Source organism: Equus przewalskii, chromosome 27 (assembly GCF_037783145.1).
Source record: "Equus przewalskii isolate Varuska chromosome 27, EquPr2, whole genome shotgun sequence".
In the NCBI taxonomy this organism is placed as follows: Eukaryota; Metazoa; Chordata; class Mammalia; order Perissodactyla; family Equidae; genus Equus; species Equus przewalskii.
Window position 1 is genome coordinate 15,962,704 of NC_091857.1, and position 17,838 is coordinate 15,980,541.

General features: G+C 39.1%; 1 long non-coding RNA gene and 1 pseudogene across 1 annotated transcript in view; one reads left to right on the top strand and one right to left on the bottom strand.

The window, feature by feature from the left end:
• Window positions 1–3,234: 3,234 nt before the first annotated feature.
• Window positions 3,235–17,838, bottom strand: part of LOC103556669 (uncharacterized) — a 31,627-nt gene continuing 17,023 nt past the window's right edge. Inside the window, exons 2-3 of the long non-coding RNA XR_011533916.1 lie at window positions 15,013–15,188; window positions 3,235–5,030 (exon numbers count right to left, since the gene is read on the bottom strand). This is a non-coding gene — a long non-coding RNA (uncharacterized lncRNA). The remainder of the gene's footprint in view (window positions 5,031–15,012; window positions 15,189–17,838) is intronic.
• On the top strand, window positions 15,675–17,452 carry LOC139079802 (oxaloacetate tautomerase FAHD1, mitochondrial-like; annotated as a pseudogene).

Here is a 17,838-nt window from a genome sequence, read left to right on the forward strand (position 1 = left end):
GTTCTTGACAACCTGTTATATTAGAAAATAGGAAAAAAGGATTTCTAGATAATAACATGTGAATGATAACACTCTTAAGTGGTTCTTCTATATGAAAGGACAAAATAGAAAATGGAATTGACAAAAATCCATTAAGCTTAACTTCTCCTGAGTTGGATATTTCATTTTAAGCAGTCCACAGAATGTCAAACAGGGAGTTGGTGACATAATTCAGATTTTTTTTTAATGAATTTAAACCATTTGTATGTGTAGATATAATATAAAAATGAACACAAATGATTTTGGTTTTCTAGAAAGTATTTAACATTATTCAAAATACTATTATTTGTTGTCTAGGTAGAAATATTAGAAATTTTCTTTTGACTTTTTAATTCCCAGGAAACCTACTGGTAAGAAATATTACCATTCAAGAATATGGGTTGGTTGAGGCCAATAACCCTTCCTTTCTTCTGATCTTCGTGTACCTTTCAGTACATGACAGTGTCCTACATACGATGCACTCTCAATAAAGAAAAAAGGATGGAAGAAAAAGAAAACAAAATATGTTTTTAAAGCATAAAAAGCATATATTTCCATAATGAAAAATGGAGAAGCATAAAAATAAAGGTAAGCTTATGAATAAATAAAAAGGAGAGGAAAGGAGGAGGCAAAAAAGAAGAAAATCATAAAGGAGAAGGGGAAGATCAAGAAGGAGAAGAAAAGAGAGAGACAAACAAAAGACAGAATTCTTTTTGTGTCACACAACTGTAACATGGTAAGAAATTCTCAAGTATTAATCAAGTTTTGGCAGAAGCTATAGGGATTACAGAATTTGTTTAAAAAATTAATAAAGAAAAGTGACGCAAGTCATATAAAGGGCATAAAATAGTTTTCTTTCTCTTTTTCTCATCTGTGGGTGAGTGTCTAAGACAGTGTTCGCCAGAGGATCCTGGACCACAGCCAAGAAGTGCTGAAGCTGGTTCACAGGCTACTGCAGGGTCCACAGCTGAAATCAAGGTCTGTATGCCTAATACCCAACACACAGGCGGGCAAGACTCCTCCTGGGTCTCTTGGCATATGGTACTGGATCCCACAGCACCCACAAAGACACTCTTTCCATGGATGGACGCCAAATTGCTTCTGTTGGGGGGTGGGGATGGGCATGACAAAGGATGTCCTATTCAGTCATGTTGCTGATGCCACTTTTAAGAACACACCATTTCTAATTTGATGGTCATCCATATTAGATGTTCATTAAATGTTTGTTGAGTGAATAAATTTAGGGTATAGTTCTGGCAAGTATACTCATGTATGTAAGACCTCAGAATTCAAGGCTTTGATAATATGGCTTTCTTTTTGCACTTTAGCTGGTTTGATTGAATTTTTTATACACTTCAAGTACTTACAGTCTCACCAGCTATCACTAAAAGGTAACACTTTCTGGTGTAATCCCAGCTTTTTCATGTAAATTCAACCAAATAACTCTTATTTTACACATGGAATATAGTTTTGTTCCCGTAAAGCGTATCTTTATTATTATGGAAATGATTTTTTTCCTTTATTGCTTATCTGATTGGGAATACGACCCATTGTCTTTTGTCTTGCACTTATTGCCCTGTAAGTGGTAGACTGAGTTTAAACCTAGAACAAAAAAATTAAAGGATATGTAAACATAATCCATCTGGGAATACAACAGAGAAGAGAATACACAAACTATCACATCTCCTTTCCCTTTTTCTGCGAATGACGTAGTTGAGGAGAAAGACAGTGACAAGCAGAGTGATTTAATGAATCAAAGTAGTTCTCTTGTTTTGGCTCAGAACCATAGTGTGTTAAATCCAACGAAACATTCACCAATACAGCTGTAAACTCTCAATGTATGCAAAATTAATTGTGTACAGTATGGGCTTTAGAAACAAAGGCCCCAACCTCTATTAAGTTCAGCTTGGCTAAAGTTGCGCGACCTTTCAACTGTTAAAAAACTCACAAAACTTCATCCAGTTTTACATCTGGCTGTACAAATTTTCCACTGCTCGAAATTTGCCTTGCAAAATTTGGCAACTTGAAACTACAGATGAATAGCATGATCAGTGCAGAGGATGTTCCTGCTGTTTTATTTTTGTGGAGTAAGTCTAGGGCTAAGTCGGAAAGCGTATGAATACTGGTTCCGACTGGGGGAGTAAACTAAGGCCCCAAAGAAATAAGTTCTGTATCTGTAGCAGGGCCAGGGCTGGTGAATGACCAGCTGAGAGTGAAGCAGGCACTCAAAGGCCTAGCAGTGTTCTGAAGGCATGACAGTATCACACCCCTTTTCCCTTTTATACCTTACTAATGTATCCACTCACACGTGTGGGACCCAGCAACAGGGAATCCAAGAGTACACAGAAACAGATACTGACAATGATTGGAAGTTGGGTGAGTAGCCAGATATCATTCCATGTTTAGCCGGACCAGCCACCACAGTCCTTATAGGACTAGCCTATAAGGAGAGGTGGGGGGCACTGACTGGGGGCAGAGACCCAAAAGATCTAAGCAGGTTCCCAGCCAAAAGACCCAACAGCAATTTAGGAAGGGCCCTCACTGTAGAGGAGACCAAGGGAACTGCTGAATTATCTCTAATAGGATATTTATATTAGAGATTTTTTTAAAAGTCCAAGGCTCACTTATGTCAAGAGGCTCTTCCATTCCAGTAGATAACGTGTGCTGCCCAGATCTGACTCTCAGAACCCATTCAATCCCCCAGCTCTTGGGAGTGTTGACTGCTGACAGCTTGCAGATGAGTCCCTTTCCAGGAACTGCTCTTGGCCAAAGCAAGCCACTTAGCCCTACGCCATTCTGAAGAACAAAGAATTGAAATTCTACTTAAGTTTTGATCATTCAAAATATTTTTATCATCATTGGCATTGTCTATGGCAGTTGGACTCAGAATTTTGACTTAAAAAGTTTCTGTTAGCTCAGTAATATCAACTTAATTCCCAAGGAAAATTTGAATTTTCTATTAGAATATAACTTCTCCTCCATTTTATATTGAGATATACTGAAGCCTCCTAAGATTTCAAATTCACTTAACTTTCTAAAGTGAATTTTAAAGAGTAAAAAATGGTTTATTTCAACAAATTATTATTTACAGATGTATTTATAGAAGAGGTAAAAGGATAGAGAGACGGATGGATGAATAGACAGATGACAGATTAACATATTCAGAAGGAAAAAATTTGATGGTAAGAGCAACTAAGCAAATTCAGACTCCCAGATGAAAGATGAATCCTTTATAAAATAATATGATAAAGTCATTGGTGGTGAAAAAAAAATTAGATGGTAATAGCACAAAGGGAGGTTTATAAATGAAATAAGCACAGTTAAAATTATTCTGACACCTCTGACCATAACTCTTATTATTGTGGAAACAATGTAATTGAACAGAACTTTGAACTAGAAATTTCATAGCTTACCATTCATCTTTCCAAATAAATTAGTTAATGGCTGTTTATATGGGGATATGACAGAAGAAAGAAATCTATTATCACTGTTGTTATAATTCATGTTCATTATAAAGACTATCTGTACAGACAAAACAATGTCTATGGTTGAATAATTGTCTGATGGACTGTATCAATGGAGTAAAGTATTAGGTTTTTTAAGATTTCACTTAAGCCTCATGCCATTCACTAAAGGCAGTTTTACCTAAATTATCTCACTAATCAGTTTTTCAACGATTAAATCAAGGTTAATACAACATAGTGCCAAAATAGTTCAGCTAGGGTTAAAGGGAAAAAATGGTAAACTAGGTGTGTTTGGAGATATGATCAATCATTTTCAGTGATTTTTGCTAACATTTCTGACCCTTATTGATAAGTCCAAGTATTTTTTGTCAGTAGTTATCAATAGTTGACCCAAACATGTAGGGGAAGTACAACTTTGCTCTGAATATAATAAGCAAAATACGTAACAAGTTGTGGAGACAAATGCAAGTCTATGTGTGTATGAATACATCCTGAATATACCAAAATAGTGTACATATTTGCCCAGCTATAACTTTTTTACTAGAGAAAAAATTTAAAGTGGCTTATGGCACACAACTGAAGTTAAGAGGCATGGGTTCTATTTTTAAGCACAGCAAAGTAATAAGAGCTTTAGACCCGTGTTAAATTCCAGCGGGTGACTTATTTGCTGCATGTTATTAAACAAGCTGTTAAACTATCTGAAATCTATCATCTCTTCTGTACAGTGGAAAAATTAACATCTACCTTGAAGAGTTGTGAACATTTGGAAGAATGTGCAGGAAATGACTAGGACATCATCAGGGGCATAGTATGTCCTCGCTGTATTGATTTCCTCCCCTTCCATGGCCCCAGTCCTGTTATTAGAGCACCAAGAGATTTTCAGTAACTCACTCTTTAAGTCTCAGTTTCACTCTCTGTAAAAACACAGAGCTGAACCAGTGCAACAATTGACAACCCAATGTCATGACACACTGCTATGTCATGAGCAGCTGGGCAATGTGTCACAAGAAGTTCAACCAAATAATAATTAAATTACTATGATTTACAGATACTTTTCTTTTAAAAATGTACAGCTGCTCCAAGGTTAGCCCCATTATAATAACAAAATGTCAGTGGCACTTTCACTTACTTTTGAGGTGGAATAAATGAAGCAGAGTTTGAGACAACTAAGATGGAATTGCTCATAAGGCACCAGCTACTTTATCTCACGTAACAGCTTTTATGTATCCTCAACAGTTTGGTGATTATGAATTATAATAATTCTCATAAATTATATGTACCTGAAAATTTCTGAGTGATTTTATCCAAGCATATATTTTTAAAAGGAAAAAGATAAAGCTAGTTGGGGTAAAAAAATAAATAAAGTCCGTAGTTGTACACGTTTTTCTTCCCTGTAAAACTCTTCGGCACTTGTCAAGTCAGGGTACACTCATAAGAATGTTCTTAAGTATAAACATAATCATCCTTGATGTTTGTTCCAGTGGAGAAAATGTTGGGGATCACTGGATGACATCATCTCTGAAGATCTTTTCAGTGCACCTAAAGGTACTGGAAAAAGAACAACAAACAAAGCCCAAAATCAGCAGAAGGAAGGAAATAATAAAAATCAGAGCAGAAATAAACGAAATAGAGACTAAAAAAACAATAGAAAAAATTAATGAAACCAACAGCTGGTTCTTCGAAAAGATAAACAAAATTGACAAACCCTTAGCTAGACTCACCAAGAAAAAAAGAGAGAAGGCTCAAATAAATAAAACCAGAAACGAAAGAGGAGAGATTACAGCGGACACCTCAGAAATACAAAAGATAATAAGAGAATACTATGAAAAGCTATATGCCAACCAACTGGATAATCTAGAAGAAATGGATAAATTCTCAGAAACATACAACCTTCCAAACCTGGACCAAGAAAATGTGGAAAATTTGAATAGACCGATCACCAGTAAGGAGATCGAAACAGCAATTAAAAACCTCCCAAAAAATAAAAGTCCAGGACAGATGGCTTCCCTGGTGAATTCTACCAAACATTCAAAGAAGACTTAATACCTATCCTTCTCAAACTCTTCCAAAAAATTGAAGAGGAGGGGAGGCTTCCTAACTCCTTCTACGAAGCAAACATTATCCTGATACCAAAACCAGACAAGGACAACACAGAAAAAGAAAATTACAGGCCAATATCACTGATGAATGGAAAGTATAGTACTCCTGGTAAAATAAGGCAATATTTTAATTCCATGCTCAACCTACTTGAAATGTCAATCAGGAACATAATAGTATATACCTTGGGAGCAAAATATGAGTATTTTATCTTTCTGGAATAAACACTGTATTAATATCCTAAGGTGGCTTAACAAATACCACAAACTAGCTTAAAACAATCAAAATTTATTCTCTCACAAGGTTGGAGGCCAAAAGTCAGAAATCAAGGTGTCAGCTGGTTGGTTCCTTCGGGAGCCTCTAAGGGAGAATCTGTTTCATGCCTCTCTCAGCTTCCGGCGGCCGTCAGAGTCCTTGATGTTCCTTGGCTCGCAGACACATGCTCCAGTCTTTGCCTCTATCTTCACATGGCCTTCCCCTCTGCGTGTTCTCCCTGTGTTTCTATATGTCTCACATCTTCCCCTCCTCTCTCTTATAAGGGCAATAGTCATCAGATTAATGTCCACTCTAAATCCAGAATAATCTCATCCTAAGGTCCTTAATTTAATTATATCTACAAAGACTCTATTTCCAAATAAGGTCATACTCAGAGACACCAAAGGTTAGGACTTGGACATATCTTTTTGAAGGACACTATTCAACCACTACAGTCTGCCCTCTGGCTCCCCAAAATTCATGTCAGTCCCACATGCAAAGTACATTAACCCCATCCCAGCATCTCCCAAAGTCTCACCTATTACAGCATCATCTCTAAATCTAAAGTCTCATCTAAATATCACCAGCTCAAAAAAGTCCTAAATCTCACCTTCTAAATCATCTAAATCAGGTACAGGTGAGACTCTCTGTATGATCCATCCTAAGGCAAAATTTGTCTCCATTTGTGGATCTATAAAACTAGAAAATAAGTTATCTGCTTCCAAAATACAATAGTGGGACACATACAGGATACATATTCCTATTCCAAAAGGGAGAAAATGGAAAATATAAAGGAATAATTGGTCCCAAGCAGGTTTGAAATTCAACATGGAAAACTCTATTAGTTTTCAAGGCCTGAGAAAATCCTCTGTAGCTCAAAGCTCTGCCCTCTGGGCCCAAGGAGTCTCCATTGGCCTCTGCCTCTGGATCTGTAGAGGTTCTGTCAGCCCTGTCTCTGCACTTGCAGCACTGCCCTTAGAGTCATTCTTCCCTTTTCCTTCAAGACTGGTATATGTTTGCAGCTGAGTAGCTCTAGCAGCCTGTTTCCTGTTTGTAGAACTTTGGGAGTCCATCAGTCTTTCATTTTGTCCAATCTCAGTCCAAGCCAGTAGCATTTCTACTGGTATAAAATTCTAAAATCCTTGTCAGTCTTCTGTGTGATTCATGGGGCTCCACACAATTAGACAAGAGAGTTTCCAACAGAACCTTCCTGGAGAACTCCATCCGTATTCCAGGCTTCTGCTAAAATGCTTGATTGGTTCCATGAGTCACATACCCAGTCTCTTCAGCAAAAGACATCCAGCCACACCCTTGGCCCTGTCTCCAGAACACGCTTTTCTTTTTTTTTTTTTTAAAGATTGGCACCTGAGCTAACAACTGTTGCCAATCTTCTTTTTTTTTTCCCTGCTTTTTCTCCCCAAATCCCCCAAGTACATAGTTGTATATTTCAGTTATGGGTCCTTCTAGTTGTGGTATGTGGGACGCCGCCTCAGCGTGGCCTAAAGAGAGTGCCACGTCAGCGCCCAGGTTCCAAACTGGCGAAACCCTGGGCCACCGAAGCAGAGCGCGTGAACTTAACCACTGGGCCACAGGGCCAGCCCCAGAACATGCTTTTGTAACAGTAAATTTCCTAACTTTAGCATCTCTTGTGATGTGGATAGACCAAGAGCCTTCCAAATCATCAAGTGCTTGTTGCTTTTTGCTTAAGAGTTCCTTCCTCAATTTATCTCTTTCTTCTTGAAATGTACTATAATCTTCACCTTCAAAACTTTGCTTGGAAATCCCCTCAGCTAAATATCCAAGTTCTAGCTTATAAGTTCTATTTTCCAACCAATAGTAGATCACAACTCAGACAAGTTTTCTGCCACTTTAAAACAAGGATCATCTTTCTTCCAGTTTCCAAGAACACGTTTCTCATTTCCTTCTGAGATTTCACCAGAAATATCTTTAATATTCATATTTCTATCAACAGTCTCTTCAAGAAAATCTGGACTTTTTCTATCACGCACCTCAAAATTCTTCCAACCTCTACCAATTATCCAATTCCAAAACTACTTCCACATTGTTAGGTATCTGTTAGAGCAGACTCCATTCTTGGACCAGAATCTGTATTAGTCAAGTTTCCACCAAAGAAACAGAACCAGTGGAGATATACAGGATATATACACACAAACACACACACACACTAAGAGATTTATTTAAAGGAAATGGTTTCTGTAATTGTGAGGTCTGGCTGGGAAAGTCAGGGGTCTGGAGTCTCTAGGGCAAGCTAGTGGGCTGGAAACTCTCAGGCAGGAGCTGAGGCTGCAGTCCACAGGCAGAATTTCTTCTTCCTCAGAGAAACTCCAGTTTTACTCTTAAGGCCTTTCAACTGACTGTATGAGACCCATCCACATTATCAGGATAATCTCCTTTACTTAAAGTCAACTTATTGTAAATATTAACTACATTTACAAAATATCTTCACAGCAATACCTAGATTAGTGTTTTATTGAATACCTGGATACTATAGCCTAGCCAAATTGACAAACCTAATCATCACATGCATCCTATACAATAAGATTATAGTAAAATGCCTAAAGTGATAAATTCATTTTTCAGGTTATGAGATGGAAGCACATTTGGAAAAAAACAGAGAAACCAATGAGTGTGTTCTTGGGAAATATGTTTTCCCAAGGTATTGGGGATGGTTTTTCTAGAATACAAAAAGTAATAAAAAATATATCTCAGGAATAGATTATTTTCACATAGAGTTTCTCAGAGCAGAAATCTCAAATGAAAATGGCTTTCCAGGGCGTATTTCTGCCAAAGCAGAGGATAGGAATAAATAAAAGAATGAAGGAAGAAAGAGGGAGGAAAGACAAAAAGAAGGAAAGAAGAGTTGTCCTAGAACTCATAATTTGGATGATTAGCTATCAAAAGATATTCTTGGGCATAGAGGCATAATCCAGGGACAAAGTAGAGCAAAGATAATAGATTTATTCTTCACTTGGAGGAAAATTCTAGAGAAAATATTATATGTTAAGAGTTTACAAAAAAAAAAAAGAGTTTACCATATACTAGATACTACCCTAAGTTTCAGACATCCAGAAAAAAATTACATGAGAGCAATATAATAAGCAAAATTTAAAATAGTTAAAAGCAAGATGGCAATCCATTACACAGAAACCATAACAACAAGCATTGTGCTAGACATGTGCTTCATGATAATCCAGAAGGCAAGAATTATTTCCATTTTACAGATGAGGAAACCAAGGCTCAGCTATATTAAGTTAACTACTGCTTATAAAAGATAAGATTCAAACATGCTCTACTTAGAATCTACTTGATTCTACAGTCCATTCATTCTCTACTGCTGCCAACAGCCTCTCACAGGAATGCTCACAATGTTTATGGGAAGGGACATTCAGTGCACACGAAAGGAAACCTCTTCCTGATGCCCAGCTCAAGAACACCACCAAATTGACTTTGTCATCGTCTAGCTGTTGTCGTTTTTTTACAAAATAATAACTCCATATTGCATACACACAAACACACGCACACCATAAGAAAGGTTTATACACTAAAAAGTGAGTTTTATTCCCAACCCAGATACATGTCTCACTCCTCATGGATAACTATCATCAACATCTCCTATGTATCTTTTTAGAAATTTCCCAGACCTATATTCTTCCACATCTTTTTAAAGACAAAATGAGGAACATACTTGACACTTTCTTCTGCAGCTTGTTTTCTTTCTCTTTTCTTGTTCTTTCTCTTTTCTTTCCCTAATCAATATACTATTTTTCCACAGTACATAAACATCTACCTCATTCATTTTGATGAGTAGTTGAGCTCTGTAGTTTATTTCATGTCTATGCATTAATACATTTAACTAGTTCTCTTAATGGGCTTTTAGGGTTTTTTCACTTTTTTATATTCAAAAAAAGCTGAATGCGACTTTCTCACACATCTGAGCTTTGGTTTCTTTTGCTCGCATTCTTCTCCAGCCTGACTGCTGGTATCTGTGATACAGAGACCTTGGTGTTTGCTGTCTACCACTCCTGCACAGATCAGCAACTCCTTCACAAAAGAAAAAAGTATCGAAGGAGTGCTGCTTGCTTCCTCTACAGAGCTTCAAGAACAATATGAGTAGCAAGTGTCTTGTGAATTAGATGCTCTTATTGAAAACAGACTCTTTACAGGTTAACTTTCAACCTCAATCATCCATAAAATGCTGTAACAAATAACATGGCAATGAGACTGAAAAGCGCTTACCAAAGTTAAAAGAAAGCAGTCATTTTTCATTATTCTTCTTAAAATTTCATTGAGCTCTATTTGGAAGCCCCTACCAGCCTGAAGATTCATATATTATTTTCTTAGTGATTCCCTAGCCTCTATACACATTTTCACTTGGCAAGCAGAGACCTAATTTTCATTTTACCGAATGGAAACTGAACAATACTCAACAATATCTCTCTTTTTATTTATATTTTTTGGAACACTAAGATATCACCTGAACCTGCCTTCAAGTACCGCTGGAACACAATTGATCATTATTGTAGTACTATTATGTAATCTTTGCAAATACCTTTCATTTGCCTTTATTTATAACATATGAGGGCTGTATCATTTCAAAAACTATTGAATTAAACCTCTGCAATAAAAGGTTAATTCAGTGGTAGAATGAACTGGTAAAGTGCTCAATAAGTTTTTGTTAATAGCAGAAGAAAAAGAAAGCATTACAAGTGGACTATTGTTCGGGCCAGGACAGCCCAAATATCCCTGAACGGCCTTAACTTTTCAATAATTGCATTGTTATAGGGCAGATCAGCACCTTATAAGTTGCTGTGCCACAGAACACTGTTCACAGAATGTTAATAGTTCTAAGAACAGAAAAGGGCATTTAGCGTGTAAATGTGCATTCTGAAACTCCAAAAAAGCATGCGGGATGCATCACTCCACTTTTTTTCCCTTAGCCCACTAGTCAGCATTTCCTGGTATTCCAGAAAGACCAGTCTTTAACCTTAATTATGAATAGTTATCGAACAACAATTCTGTTTTAAAAATCCTTAGAATAATGTGACCTAGAATGAACTATCCTCAGTATTATGAGGAATACTTTTTAAATTTTACCAACCTTAATGGATGTAACAAATGTTTCTAAACATATAAACCTCTAGAAAAAAAAAGAAAACACTGGTTGACCTATTGATTTTCAAAATCTGTTTCCTGCCTATCTTTCCCAAACTTCTCTTCCCCACATTCCCACATCCAGAAATTTATTTTCTGAGATTTAAGCAAGAGGTTACCTCTCCTGCTAAGCATTGACTCCTCAAGTGTCATCCACCCCCGATCCTAAGTTCCCAAGCTCCCTGGAAACTCACCAGTTCATTGATTGGGTCACATAGTGCTATAATCAGGCACTTATTTTTTTGCCTGTTTTACTAGATCCAGAGAACCTGAGAGCCAGAGACAAATTCTTAGTATCAGCATTACTGTTAGTATTCGTATTCGGAGGCACAGCATTTTAAATGTGCACTAGGAACTCTGCAGCACTCAACGTTTGATAAATGAATAAATGAACAAAAGGATCAACACAGGGTCCATGTTATTGATGGTTTCATCAGTTGCTTAAATCAAGGACTGAATCGGGCCTGTAGACCATTTTTAAACTGATTTTTGCCAAAGTGTTTTGGTTTTTAAGTTAAATTTTAATACCTTAAGGCAAAGCACACACTCTTCTTTCCAAAGACCCAACGTCACTCTATTTTCTCATGTCTGGCAGCTTCGCACACTATTGTTCCCTGACTGACCGTCAGAGTAATTGAGTTTGCTGCTTTTGGACTGCATATCATATGAGAAATGATATTCATTTCTGATATGCATGTTTACAGGTATAAAATAAGTTGTATATATCGATTGAAATAAGATGTATTTCAACAGAAATAGATGATTTGTAGGTGGGAAAATAAGTGAGAAAAATCGATTAGAAATGATAGAACTTGATAGATTTTTAAAGCAAGTTCTACAACATGATAGCTACAGAGTAGCCATTAGAGTGTATAATTGCCCCACAACCTTAATACCCATCTAGACCAGAACCAAAGGCTGACATGGAAAATGTGGACAGGGTTCCCAGGATGACCACCAAAATCATTAGAGATTAGAAGAGAAAGCCTGATCATGGAGATTACCCCCAAAGAAGACTAGAGAATCACATCATGTAGCTGTTTCTAAAGAATGGGAAAGGATGAGCAGAAGCAGGGCCACCATTCCTTTTAGTCAGCCAGCCAGAGCTCTGGAAACAGGAGGGGAAAGCAATTTTAAAAGGAAAGTAAACAAATTTTCTTTAAAAAAAGAGTTGTAAATAGACAAATTCTGCAAAAGAAAGAGCAAAGAAAAGGCAAGTTTTAGCCAACATTCTGAAGACACTCCTCTTCTCCAATTAAATAAGCAATCAGATTCTTTAAGTAAGGATAATCTGCTGAGAGAGGAGTTCCAATAGTCATGAGCCCAATTTAGAGAACACGTTCAACTAAGCAAACTGTGTTTATTAGAGTCCTCCAAAGAAACAGAACCAATAGGACATAGATATATAAGAGGACATTTATTACAGGAATTGACTACAGCAACTATGGAAGCCAATAAGTCCCAAAATCGGCCATCTGTAAGCTAGAGAACCAAGAAAGCCTGTGATGTAATTTAGTCTGAGACCAAAGGCCCAAGGGAGCCAGGGATGGGGGCGGGGGGGCACGACTAGTGTAAGTCCCAGAGTCCAAAGACCTGAGAACCAGGGGCTCCCATGTCCAAGCGCAGGAGAAGATGGAAGTCCCAGCTCCAAAAGACAGAGAGAGAATTCGCTCTTCCTCCATCTTTTTGTTCTAGTCAGCCATCTACAGATTGAGCCCTCACATTGGTGAGGGAGGATCTTTACTCAATCTACTAATTGAAATGCTCATCTCTTCCAGAAGCACACTCACAGATACAACCAGAAATAACGTTTTACCAGCTATTTGGGCATCCCTTAGCTAGTCGAGTTGACACATAAAATTAACCATCACACTGTGGAAACACATCCTAACTTTGGGTTTGTTTCCCTAATACAAAAATAGATCCAAAGAATATCGATTAATAAACACTTATTGAATATTTCTTCTGTGCTAGGTACCATGATTGGTGCTGAGAAAAAGAATTACAAAGGACAAGCTACAGTCCCCACACAGTCGCATGATCCTGAGTGGTAGCATCAGTTTTTTCTTTCTTACAATATACAATTTACACGTAAAACAACTATTCCATCAGTAACACGTCTCTTTACAGTCGATGAATTCTGTGAACATTCTCCCACTCTCCAAGGGTATATCTATTAGAATATTTGAGAAATCATGGTCCTTGTATCTGAAAAGTCTCCACTTTGAGATTCTGATATATGCTCCCCCCAGCCAAGGATATGCTATTCCCCAGTTGAGAACAGTAGGTTTAGTGGGGCTTGGAGATTGGGAAATAGAGAAAGTAGAGACTAACATATCAACTTGTATACTAGATTTATTAATTCTAAAGTTACAGCATAAGTCAAAATTGTGTACTACAAAGTAACCCATAAAAATCCCTCAATTCTCTGTAAAATACAGCACACATGGTTTTATATATACAACCTTATTCTGTAACGTGTATATAAGTGTGCTATATATTCAATCATGTAAAGCATCTATCTCCTTAGAGAGATCATATTCAGAAACTACAGCATGTTTTACAACTTGAAAAGCTTTAACAAATTTATGAAAATATCGACTTGCTAGCTCTCCTATTTCTTAGAATCATTTTCATCTTAGGGAGACAATTTTTAACTCTTTCTATAACTCTTCCAATCAAAATTTCTGAATTGTTCTCAGTACAATAATTATTCCTACACTACTTTTACGAAGCCATCATCATCCACCTGCCCAGCAGCATAAATGCTTTTCCCTTCTTTGCCAAAGACGGAAAAGAGAAAATCCTCAACATAATTTAAAACTCTTTTTCTTTAGGCATGTATAGCCTGTTTCAGATTCCAGTACACCCGCGGCCTGAAGTCTACACTTTTGCCTCACCTTTTAAGTTATTCCTCTCAATGGCAAATAGACGTTGTTGAATTTGTGTAAGTTAAATGCCCATCTGACGCAATTCCACTGTAATTACAAAATGAATTAATAGAACTTAGAGCAAAAGCATGTCAAATGTGCTACAGATGCACTGAGGAAAAAGCCACTAACTCTCTCAGGGGGAAAAATTAGGAAAAGCATCACCACGGGGATAACATTCAGAGTCCTGAAGAATGTATAGGAAACTAACCGTGAAAGATGGTGGTGATAGATTGAGTATTCAGGCAAAAATATAAATGAATAAAAGAGACACAAAATAATACAATATTTTCAGGAAATTACAAAAAGTCCAAATCATTAAAGAAAAGGATGCTGGTGAGCATAGACAGAGAGAAAGTTTGCCAAAAAAAAAAAGTGGAACCAATAAGGTACCAATGGAACCAATAAAGAATAGTCCCAGATGATGGTGAGTTTCATATGGCATATACCCTTATCCTATTATCAAAAGGTAACTAAAAAGAGGATTGAAGCAAAGAGTAACATGATTAGTTTTTTGCTTGCTTGTTTTAGAAGCGTAAAACTCAACAGCAATAAGGAGTATGGATTAGGGACATAAAAAAGAAGGAATATGAACATCCATTAGGAAGACTTTGCTTAAGCCCAGGTGATAATAAGAAAGGGTGACAAAGTCAAAACATGGACTTGGCAATTTGGCTGACTGCAATACACAGTGGAGGTCAATAAAGCAGGCTTTGAAACTAGACTTCCAGGGTTTCTATCTTGTTCTACCATTGTAGTACCACAGGGAAACTGACTCCTCTAAGCCTCAGTTGCCTGTCAGTTAAATAGCATCTCCCACATAAGACTGTACTTGACATAATGCATGTAAAGTACTCAGCACCATTCTGGAACACAGGAAGAACTCACTAACTGTTAAGTGTCATTACCGGCTATCATAAAATGAGAGAGAGGAAAGGAGGGAGAAATCAAGGACATCTTACCTGAGTAATGAAGCACCTAGATAATGTTGGAAGAAAAAAGTTTTTTAAAAAATGTAGTTGTTTCTCTCTCTCTTACACACACACACATACGTATACGCAGAATTTTCTCTGTACCTTTTCCCAAATTGCCAGGAAGCTGAGGCTGCTGGGTATCTTCCACTTGCCCATTCAGATCCCTTCTCCACCTGCTCCACGGCCCAGGAGACTGGGTGGATTCTATCAATGGATGGGCTGTGTTAACAGGCTCCTCTCCCTCTGGCTTCTTGTTCAATCCAGCCAGTGAGGAGCACCTAGAAAAGATCAAACGGAGGAGAGGGGTTCAAGATACTTACTCTCTCTTTTATTGTGGGATTGTCACAGGCTGTCTGCATCCACCAAAGACCCCCAACTGTCGCTGGCCATCCTGCTGTTTCTGGTTGGAGTCCCACAGTGTCCCTTGGAGTTTCCCCAGGCCTTAGTAAACAGTCCCTCTATTAAACTCTTCTGAAGTCACCCAATTTGAATATGGTATCTCTGGTTCTTCCAAGACCCTGACTAACATACCAAGACAGGTATCCTGGAATTGAGACCGCTGGGGAGAGTGGGAGTGATAGAAACACACTTGGATACATTGGGGGTGGGGAGGGTAAAGGCAGATCTAAAAGTCTTGGAGCTGATTCTTCCCTGGCTCTATTCTGAGGAATCTTCGACCAGTTAAAGAAACTCGATAGAGAGAGTGGTGCAATTTCCAGCGTGACATGAGTACTGTAAAGTGACAATTAGGGAGGGAGGTGCCTATGCAGAAGAGCCTGTGGGCAGCCACACAAGGTGAGTATGGCCCTGCAGGACATGTACAGAAAGGTAGGCCACTGAAGAAGCTTAGAATTTTGCAAAGGCAACTACGTAATTAGAGGCAGTGGTGAGAAAAGAAGTCATCAAGAGAACACACTCTAAAAACATAATTGGGGCAGGGGCATTGCTGTTGAGTAGTGGTTAAGTTTGGTGCTCTGCTTATGCGGCGGGGATTCAGGCTCAGATCCAGGGTGCAGACCTACACCACTCATCAGCCATGCTGCATGGGTGACCTACATACAACATAGAGGAAGATTGGCAGGACTTAGCTCAGGGCTAATCTTCCTCAAGCAAAACAAACAAACAAACAAAAAACATAGCAGGACAATTCACACCTCAGTACAGGCCAGCTCAGGACACTTGATAGCCCAGGTGGGCCAGTCTACCCTGCCAAAGGCAGAGACTGGTGCCAAAGACCAGGTGAGGTGGGCTGGACACCAGGGAGACGGAGTGGAGAACAGCCACGGGCCAGATGCCCCTCCCCCAAGGCCACCAAGCTATAAAATCTTCTTTCTGCACCCAAGTGCCCTCTGGGGAAGGAGGCAGGAGAGAAGACAATCCTTGAGAGTGAAAGGAAAATTTGAGAGACTGAGAAATTATGAGAAAAATATAAGACTAAGATTCAGAACAGACCCATGTACATGTTTAAGAGGGAGCAGATCTTGATATCTACTTAGCAAACCTGAGAACAAAACGAGCTATTACAGAGCCTGTGCCCCTCTCCTGGGACCAGGCCAGCAGTCCCCAGGCAGCTTCCAGCCGACTCCCTCACACCTGGCTGAGCACAGAGGCACAAAGCGGAAAGGGCCGTTGCTGTGGAGACAGCGCTCCAAGGTAGTTCGTCCTCTCCGGGCAGCCGTAGGCGTCTGGTGACCAGGCCGGCAAACACCGCATGACGCCAGCAGCCGCTGGCTAGCTCCCTGGCGGGCCCCAGGCCGCTGTAAGGCATCTGGGAGTGGGCGAAGAATATCGTGTGCGCATGCGTGTGCGTGTGTGCGTGCGCGTGCGTGGGCAACAACTACGCAGACCACGCCAGGGAGTTGCTGGGAGCAGTGGTGAGGTTAGTGGGTGATCTTCTTGAAGCTGTCCGTCGTGTGCGCGCCTGAGGGCTCATCTACAGCAGCCTCCTGCACCGCGAGCTCCAGCTTGCTGATAGGCAAGTGCAGCCACGCCTTCCCAGAAGCCGTGGCCATGGACTAGGTGGCCAGATATGCCCTATGCGTGGACATGAACGCCGGAGACGTGCAGGACGAGTGCAAGAAGGGACTGGCCTGGACTCTTGCCAAGAGCTTCATGGTCTTCTGCCCTGTGGCGCATTCGTGCCCAAACTGAAGAGGCCTGAAGCTCTGGCTAGAGGTCAACACCAACTCAGACAGGAGGGTGTGACATCCTCCACGATTTTTTCCATCCCCTACATCATTAGCTACGTTTGTAAGATAATGACCTTGAAAGAAGGAGATCTTATCTTAACTTGGATGCCAAAGGGAGTTGGACCTGTTAAAGAAAGCCAGGAGATTCAGGCTGGCATACACCGGGGTCATCAATATGAGACTTAGGGTGGAAAGGCCGGAGTATTGAGTCTATACAAAGCATTCCAATTCTTGTTTCAAGAGCGAAGGGAGCAAGACAGAAGCAAACAAAGGTTATTTAATATGACAATCCTTTGATGAGAAACCAGTTTTTTTAAGAGATTTGATTAGATTGCTGTGGTCAACTCAAGGAAGATGGATCCTCCAAGGAAAACGTGATCTAGAAGAGCAGGGCCAGAAAGTGAAGAAACCAGAGTAAAGTATTTGTGACGCTTCCAAAGAGAATTTATCAAACCAAATGTTCAGAAAACTGACTTGACTTTCCTAAAACTGGACTGGATAAGACTTTTCCACGGCTCATTCAAGACTTAAAATCTGCAAAGGAAGCTGAAGAGTATGTTTCAAATCAGTGTTTCCCAAATTTGCTTGACCAGGAAAATCATCTGGAGATATTCGTACAAATAAAAATTTCCAAGTTACTGGCCCACACCAGGCCCACTCTATTAATTAGTGGAGACAGCCTACGGTACTCCAAATGGTTATTACAGAAATGTGGAAAAAAACTACTCCACATAATCAG